This window comes from Lygodium microphyllum, chromosome 1, assembly GCF_053477565.2.
Source record: "Lygodium microphyllum isolate KBCC chromosome 1, Lygodium_microphyllum_v1.1.10, whole genome shotgun sequence".
Classification (NCBI taxonomy): domain Eukaryota; kingdom Viridiplantae; phylum Streptophyta; class Polypodiopsida; order Schizaeales; family Lygodiaceae; genus Lygodium; species Lygodium microphyllum.
This window is the reverse complement of record NC_141135.1, coordinates 178,629,298-178,638,353: the sequence shown is the minus strand read 5'-3', so window position 1 is coordinate 178,638,353 and position 9,056 is coordinate 178,629,298. Positions and strand designations below refer to the sequence as shown.

The window sequence follows — 9,056 nt, the reverse complement described above, 5'->3', positions numbered from 1 at the left end:
ATAGACTGAAATGCCTTAGGACTGACAATGGGGGAGAATATGTGTCACGTGCTTTTGAGCAACTATGTGACAAGAGGGGTATTAAGTGTCAATTGACCGCCCCTTATACCCCACCCCAGAATGGTTTGGTTGAGTGGCTGAATAGAACCATCTAGGAGCGTGTACGCAATATGCTTAGCCATGCACTCTTACCACAGAGCTTTTGGGCTAAGGCAGTCAGTACAACTGTGCATGTCATAAATAGATCACCTTCTAGTGGTTTGGATTTCGAGGTTGTTGTAGAGGAGATATGGACTAGGAAACCTTCATCTTATGTGCATCTACGTGTCTTTGGATGTGAGGCATTCTGCCATGTGCCCAAAGACAAGCGTACTAAGTTGGATCCTAAGAGTGTCAAATGCATTTTCCTTGGCTATGGTGATGCAAGTGAGATGGGTTACCACCTCTGGGATCCGCAAGCGTGGAAAGTCATCCGCAGCCATGATGTAGTCTTCCATGAAGACAAGATGCATAGGCAGTATGAGAAGGTGGTAGAGATACACAGGGTTATATTCCAAAAGGAACCATGTGCTCCTGCACAACCAGTTGGACAGCCTGCAGCAGCAGTTGGTACACATGGCCAAGGTGTTGGACCGGCCGCAGAGCCTGCTGTGAGACGGTCTACTAGAGATAGACGTCCACCTGATAGAATTGAGCCCTCGATGCATTATGTCTTGGTTACAGATGCAAGAGAGCCTCTCACCTATGATGAGGCTATGCGCAGGGGTGACATTCACTCCTGGGAGAGGGCTATGCAGTCTGAGATAGACTCTTTGCATAAAATATGACTTGGGATTTGGTTGCACTGCCTCAGGGCAAGAAGGCTTTGCCATGCAAATGGGTGTACAAGTTGAAAAGTACCCCTGGAAACCCCAAGCTGGCTTATAAGGCAAGACTTATCGCTAAGGGTTTTAAACAGGAGCATGGAGTTGACTTTGAGGAAGTTTTTTCTTCTATGGTCAAGATGAGCACTCTATGCTTGGTTTTGGCCTTACTGGCGCAGCTTGATTTGGACTTGTACTTGTACCAGCAGATGGATGTTAAGACTGTATTCTTGCACGGGGATTTGCATGATGAGATATACATGGATCAGCCTAAGGGCTTTGCAGAACCTGGCAGGGAGCACCTAGTGTGCAAGTTGAAGAAAAGTCTTTATGGCTTGAAACAGGCACCTAGGGAGTGATATCATAAGTTTGATGCCTTTATACAGTCATAGGGCTACAGCAAAAGTGCTATGGATCCGTGTCTTTACAAGAAGAAAGCCCATGATGGCTCATTGCTTATTTTGGTACTTTATGTGGATGATATGCTAATAGCAGGGAAAGCTCATGATGAGATGGATGCTCTTAAATCTCAACTGAAGAAGAGCTTTGAGATGAAGGATTTGGGACATGCCTCTCACATTCTTGGTATGCGCATTAAGCGCAACAAGTATCAGGGACTACTCTACCTCTCACAGAGGGAGTACATTCATAAAGTCCTTGAGTGTTTTCGCATGCAAGACATAAAGCCTATTGGCTATCCATTACCTTCTTATGTGAAGGTTTCACAAGCCAATTGTCTGCAGACGGATGAGCAGAGGGCCGAGATGGTCAAGTTCCCTTATGCATCAGCTGTGGGCTGTTTGATGTATGCCATGATAGCTACTCGTCCAGATATTGCCTTTGCAGTTGGTGTTGTGGTACGCTAAATAGCTACACCTGGCAAAAAACATTGGGATGTTGTAAAGGATATCATGAAATACCTGAAGGGCACAGTAGATATGTGTATTTGCCATGGCAGCTAGGATACAGAAGTTGTAGGCTACACAGACTCCGATTATGCAAGACATGCAGATAGTAGGAAGTCCACTTCCGGCTATGCCTTTACCTATGCTGGAGATGCTGTTTCTTGGATGTCCAGGGTTCATAAGTGTATGACTCTCTCTACCAATGAGGCCGAGTATGTTGCGGCCACTGAGACTTGTAAGGAGGCCATATGATTGGGCCGTTTGGTTCATGACCTTGGGATTGATACTATACCTACGCTGCATTCGGATTCTATGAGTGCTATTCAGCTAACCAAGAATTCGATCTTCCATGCAAATACGAAAAACATTGAGGTGAGGTATCACTTCATGCGTGGGGTTGTGGAGGACAAGTTTGTTGACCTTGTCAAGATCTCCACTGATGAAAATCCTGCAGATCTGCTCACAAAAAGCCTCACTACTAAGCGCTTTGCCTTCCTCAGGAGATTGATGGGCATTGGATGAGATGACGTTTTTCCTCATCCTGTTGTACATGTGTAGATTGTATTGTCTTTTCTTTTTCTTTTCACTCCTCATTGTGACAGATTCACCTTTAAGTGGGAGGTTGTTGGGGGTAAAGGCACCTCTGCTTAGCAGCCCATGTATTACTACACTGACAGTACCCGCCACTGCACACTGCAGGTGGCAGGCGCCCGTCACCGTTACTTTATTCTTTATTCTTTTAGTGACAGTTTGAATAAAGGAAGGCTCGGTCACACATTTTGACTGATGGAGTTCCCATTTGTGTCTCTCTCTCTTCTTGCTCTTGCTCTCCGCCATAGCTCACTTCCAAGCAAGCTTCAATCCTTCTCACCTTTCATTGTTGAATCGTTTTGTAGTTATATCATAGAACTTGTAGAAAGTTAATTTATAGAAATAGTAATGGATAAAATAATATTTGTTTATATATTGTTGAACTAACTAATTATCTTTATCTTGTCAAAATTGGAAAGCAAAAAGCAAGTAATTGCAATGTAATCCGATGCTAGTACCTATAAATTTTCAAGATCAAATAGTTATAAAATTTGAAGTTGTAAATACTATCTAGTTAGTTATACTTTGTAGATTCAAATTAACAAGTAATTTATGATAAGAACATAGTAGTAAATTGTAGGTTCTATTAATTGTAATGAGAGATACTAATTCAAACTAATTTACTTGATAAAAATTTGGATGAGTAATTTATGGTAATAAGAACATTGTAGTAGAATATAGATTTTGTTGTTAATTGTGATGATATATACTAATCTAAATTAATGCACTTGAGAAGAAAACATGAAATCAATTTCATGTAACTAATTCTAAATTTAAAAAGTATTACTTTATAAGAACAATTTATATTGAAATTTATAATGCAATTCAATAATGTTTCTATATTTATTACTTTGATAATCTAGTTCTAAAAAGTTCATACAAAAGTGAAAGATACTAAACAAATATAGATTTTAAAACGGTGCATTTTAATTTTTAACACTTGCAAATTGCAAGGAATAAGTATAGCATTTTGTGTATAGTAGTTTGCATGTCTAGAGTCTAAGATTACTTTTAGAGTCACTTTAGTGAATGCCTGCTTTTTTGAACCAAATAAAGTGTCAAAATCATACTCAAATCATGAAAATAATGCCATTGGTATTGGCCAACAACTATTGACTTGTTTTGAGAATGATTGTACCATATGGTAAATAACAAATACATATATGAAGAAGGGTTTTCTTACATTAAATTTGAGATAACATTTGCATTGATTTTTTAAGCTAACTCATGTTTTCTTGGATCAACAAGTATAACTAAGAGAGTTGCAACATCATTCTGGATATGCAAGAATAACAACAGCTTTTGGAGATTGTATCATAGAAAAAAATCACGTACTTCATTACAACAAGATACTAGTAAACATGTAAAAAAGATTTAGATGTTCAAGTAAAAGATTATATTTAGGAGCATGCTTTTGGATCATTTTGTTTAATGTATTTAAAAAAAAAGAACAATTGAATAATGATTTAAAAAGTTAGCACTATGATGTTAGCAAAAGATAACTTGTTATCGAATCATATCTTTAAAAATTTTCAAGAATAAGCTTCAACATATAGATGAACATATTAACTTTACACTATCTTTAAGATAGACAAGTGATTATCTAAAAATAGAAATATGTTACAAGAATGGATTACATATAACTATATCTTTTTTCAATGATATTAATAAATCTATCAAAATTGAAATACTTAATAAATAATAATCAAATGACAGGGAATATGTGAGCTGCATATGCCATTAACTTATTCTATTCTTTTTAGTAGTCCTAACCTTAGAATTTGTAGCAACATACATAATACTTAATACAATTTCTAAGATTAGCAGTACTTACTAAAATTCATTTGTTGGAAATATGTTAACAAATAGCATTTCAAATTTGATTTGAATTATAGAATTTCTAACAACATAGAACATATCTAATAGGGGTTCTAACATTGATTACTTGATGTAAATCGATTTTTAGAATACACTAGCCTATAACTTTTTAGAGCCTATTTGCAATATCTACACACACACACACACACACACACACCCCATATATATATATATATATATATATATATATATATATATAGAGAGAGAGAGAGAGAGAGAGAGAGAGAGAGAGAGAGAGAGAGAGATTTCACAACTTATTAATGAAGAGCATCTTGATGCTCATCCTATCAAAGCCATGAAATTTTTTGTGTTGCGCGTGTTGCAATGCAGTACAAGGTTGCATCTGATCTTTCTAAACTAGTGCAAGAGTTGAAACATCTAGCCAAGTCTGATGCCATGGTTGTTTGTACCATTGAAGAGTCTGGTCAACATATTATTGCAAGGGATGGGGAGTTGTACACTTGGAAATATGTTTGAAATACTTGCTAGAGGATTTCATGGGTGGTGTTGCAATTGTTGTTTCTAATTCTATACTTTCTTTTAGAGAAACTAGTAGAATTGCAATCACATTGTAATGAGCAAGTCTCCAAATAAACACAATAGACTTTATTTTGAAGCAAGACCTTTAGAATAGGGGTTGCCTGAGGCCATAGAAGAAGGGAGGATTGGAACGAGGGATGACCCCAAAGTTATTCGGAAGATATGTTGAAAGATATGACAAATGATGTATGCTCGAGGAAGAGATGTCTTCAATCCCATATGCACAGTGAGGCAGAATGCTATTGTCCAATAACTATAAAGCATTGTACGCGACTATCACTTTTAGTGAGTTGAATGCAATATATCATGATGCTTTCTTATTTCAGTTAGTGTCATTGTCATGTCAGTCTCTTGCACAATATAATGTTTATGAGTCCAAGCTTCCATCTTGGAACCTAATTCACTTGTGTAACAGTCAATCCATTGTCTATGTCATCACGAGTCTTGTATTCATCTTCCAACCTCCATAGCTCCTACCATGCTGTGGATCCATCTTTTTGACATGGTATCAGAGCTCAGTTGAGCATGGCTCAACTCTCCTCTCACTCCTCTCAGCTTTGCTCAACCTCAGGTCCAACTCAATTTGAATGCATGACTTCAGAATTTCACACTCGCTGCTTGGTAGCCATAGCCCAGACTAGACCTACATCACTTTGAGCTCTTATATCTCTCTTTACAAGCCTTATCTCTCTGAGCATCCTTTTGGAATTGTCTCCTTGACTCCCTGTGCTTCTCCTTGGCACATCATAGTGGGACATTAGCCACTATGCAGGCCAACATTGCTTAAATTCATTGTCACTGTCCTATTTGTGCCTTGTACCGTTGATTCTCCTCCTTCAGGCTGCGGTTCACTCTCAGCTATAGGGATTTTAAAGCTCCATATCTAGGCTTTCTCCCCATAAAATATCTTCATGAAATTCTTATCCTACAAGCTGCACTAGAAGAAAAACCAGTAACTACCTCCAAACCCTAACAGGAAAGCCATAACTTCCTCATTTCAAGCTTAAAAATCTATTCACTTTCTCACCTCTCTCAGCTCAAAGAAGTCCATGCTACTTTAATTCACTGAGTCACTCAAGTTACTAGCAAGATTTTCCCTACAAGTCAGCAAGAAAAAGATTCAAGAGAAGACCAAGCATCCATAGCCACCAAACTCAAGTTCTTCTCCCACTTCAATTTCTCATTCTTCTTAGTTAGCTAGAGTTTCTATCATTTAGATTTGATCATTTCCAATAAGTGCAAACTTCAAGAAGAAGATTTGAAGTGTCTTGATCAAGCAACCTACCTAAAGATCATGCATTATCAAGCCTGACATCAAGATAGTATCTCTTGATACTTATCTAGTGCTTCTTGGCACTTGTGTTTCTTAACACATCCAAGAACTTTTCATTTGCTAGTTTTACTTTAGTTATTGCAATGACAAACATGAAGATTTTTAATGTGGAATGCCCAACTGATTAAATCCCTTGTAAGCTTCAATCTCATTGTAAAATGATAGACACTACCCGAGTATACTTGTGGTAAGACCTCGTTCAAAATGTCTGAACTTCAGCAAATAGCCAAATTCAATGTTGAAGGTTTTCACGCCTGGAAAGAAAAGACAATGTACCATCTCATGAAGAAAGACATTTGGGATCTATTTGAGGATGATACCGGAGATGTAGATGGCAAGAAGGAGATGATGAAGACATGATCATTGAAGAAGTCTAGCTCAAGACAAAAGAGTGGAAAAAGATGAACAACAAGGCTCTAGGCATCATTGCCTAGGGACTATCTGACGATGTAGTGCACCATATCTCCGGCATCAAAGATGCAAAAAAGGCATGGGATGAGCTTGACGGGATCTTTGGAACTCAAGCTAAAAACTCAAAAGTAAAATTACTCATGCAATTTTATAAGCTAGATGTAAAGGATATTTCTTCTATGAGACGATGCACATTAACAAGTTTAAGAGCCTTACAACTCAACTTGCAACTTTAAAGAAGAACATAGATGAGGATGAAGCCATAACAGTGCTACTAGCAAGTGTAAATCAAGAACCATATGAGAACCTTGCGTCTACCCTAAGTAATGTTTCTAATCTCTCACTCAAAGACATTGAGAATTCTCCACTTGATGGAGAAAATAAACTTAAAAACAAGGATGCAAAAGAAATAATCTCAAAGGACAATCTCTTATACACCAAGGGAACTTATGGAGCAAAAGGATGTGGATGAGGAGTCAACACCGACACCAAGGATCGGGTCACATGTCATTATTGTGGTAAGACTGGGCACATGGCTAGTGAATGTTTCCACAAGAAAAGAGCACAACAGGTGCAAAATGGTTGCCATCAAAATCAATTCATGAATGCTCGACAACAACTCTGACTAATTGTTTTGAAGAAATTATCTTTCCCATAGTGGATCTTATGTTTTCCCATAGTGGATCTTATGTTTTCCCACAATGGATTTTGTTTCCCTTCGTGGATTTGCTTTGTAAATAAAAAAAAAACCTTGCCAAAGATGTAAAGTTTCAAGCTCTAACTTGACTAGCTTGCCTATGAACTAGTCTCTCGGGCCATGTCATCATGTAGGGGGGGAAAAGCCAACAAGTGTAGGAACTCATCATTTGAGGGGGGGGGTGTTGAAAGATATGACAAATGATGTATGCTCCAGGAAGAGATGTCCTGAGTCCCATATGCACAGTGAGGCAGAATGCTACTATCCAACAACTATAAAGCATTGTACGCGACTATCACTTTTAGTGAGTTGAATGCAATATATCATGATGATTTCTTCTTTCAGTTAGTGTCATTTTCATTGTTAGTATTTTGCCCAAGATTGTGTTTATGAGTCCAAGCTTCCATCTTGGAGCCTAATTCACTTGTGTAACAATCTGTCCATTGTCTATGTCATCATGAGTCTTGTATTCATCTTCCAACCTCCATAGCTCCTGCCATGCTCTAGATTCGTCTTTTTGACAAGATATAAGCTAAGGATTTTGGCTAGGAAAAATATTTACAAAGTAGATATGGTGCTTTGGACCTAAAACCATAGGACTTAACATGGTTGTTGCATGTGTAGGGAGCCTAGTTTCTAAATCAGATCAAAGATTCTATGATTGCAGCATTTCAATGGCCTGCAAAGGAGGATGTTCTTGTAGAAGAAAACATGAGGGGGTAGCTTTTGAAATTTGTAATATAGTGCTACATGTTGATGTTATTCATAGAGGCAATGGTCAAATTATTTCTACCACATGTCAGGTCAGCAAATTTCACAACTTACTAGTGAAAAGTAGGTTGATGTTCATCCTATCAAAGCCATGAAGCTTTCTATGTCACTTGTTGTACATGTTGCAATGTAGTGCAAGGCTATAACTTATCTTCCTAAACTAATGGAAGGATTGAAATGTTTGGCCAAATCTAATCCCATGGTTGGCTATACCATTGAAGAGTCTAGGCAACATAGTATTGCAGGAGTTGGGGAGCTACACTTGGAGATATGTTTGAAAGACTTGTAAGAGCATTTCATAGTTGGTGCTAAAATTGTTGTTTCTAATCATGTAGTTTCTTTTAGAGAAACTATTTTGGGGAAGTCAAATCATGCCGCAATGATCAAGTTTCCAAAGAAACATAATAGACTTTATTTTGAAGCAAGACCTTTAGAAGAGGGTCTCCCTGAGGCCATAGAAGAATGGAGGATGGACCAAGGGACGACTCCAAAGTTTGTAGCAAGATATTAGTTGGGGACTTTCATTGGGACAAAGATTTGGTAAAGAAGATATGTTGCTTTGAACCTAAAACCATAGGACCTAACATAGTTGTTGACATGTGTAAGGGAGTCTAGTATTTGAATTAGAATAAAGATCTTGTAGTTGTAACATTTGCTACATAGGAGGGTGCTCTTGTAGAAGAAAATATTTATTGATTACGTGCCTAATGTGGTTGCCCAAGATGCCCACATTGTCACAGCGCGTAGGGTTGAAGGTCACCACAGGGGTTTGGTAAGAGAATAATGTATGGGGGTTCAAGAGCTTAGACTCTAGAGATGGTAGAGATAAGAGAAGGGTTGAAGGTTTCAAGCCAAGTTCTTGAAGATAAGTGACAACAGGGTGAAGGTAGATTCAAGGAGAGGAGTAGATGAAAGAGAAGGGGTTTGAAAAGATTGAAGATATAGAAGAATACTTCCAAAAAGAATTAGAAAATATAGAAGAATACTAACAGAGATGAAGCCTGCCAGTTTCTTTCAGCATTATGAGAAAATATAAATACCAGGACACTTGGCCAGAATCTTGCCAG

At 37.9% G+C, this 9,056-nt stretch overlaps 2 pseudogenes; both read left to right on the top strand.

The window, feature by feature from the left end:
• The first annotated feature begins 4,558 nt into the window (after positions 1–4,558).
• On the top strand, positions 4,559–8,061 carry LOC148042024 (elongation factor 2 pseudogene; annotated as a pseudogene).
• A 19-nt stretch (positions 8,062–8,080) lies between these two features.
• Positions 8,081–8,685, top strand: LOC148042023 (elongation factor 2 pseudogene; annotated as a pseudogene).
• The last annotated feature ends 371 nt before the right edge of the window (positions 8,686–9,056 follow it).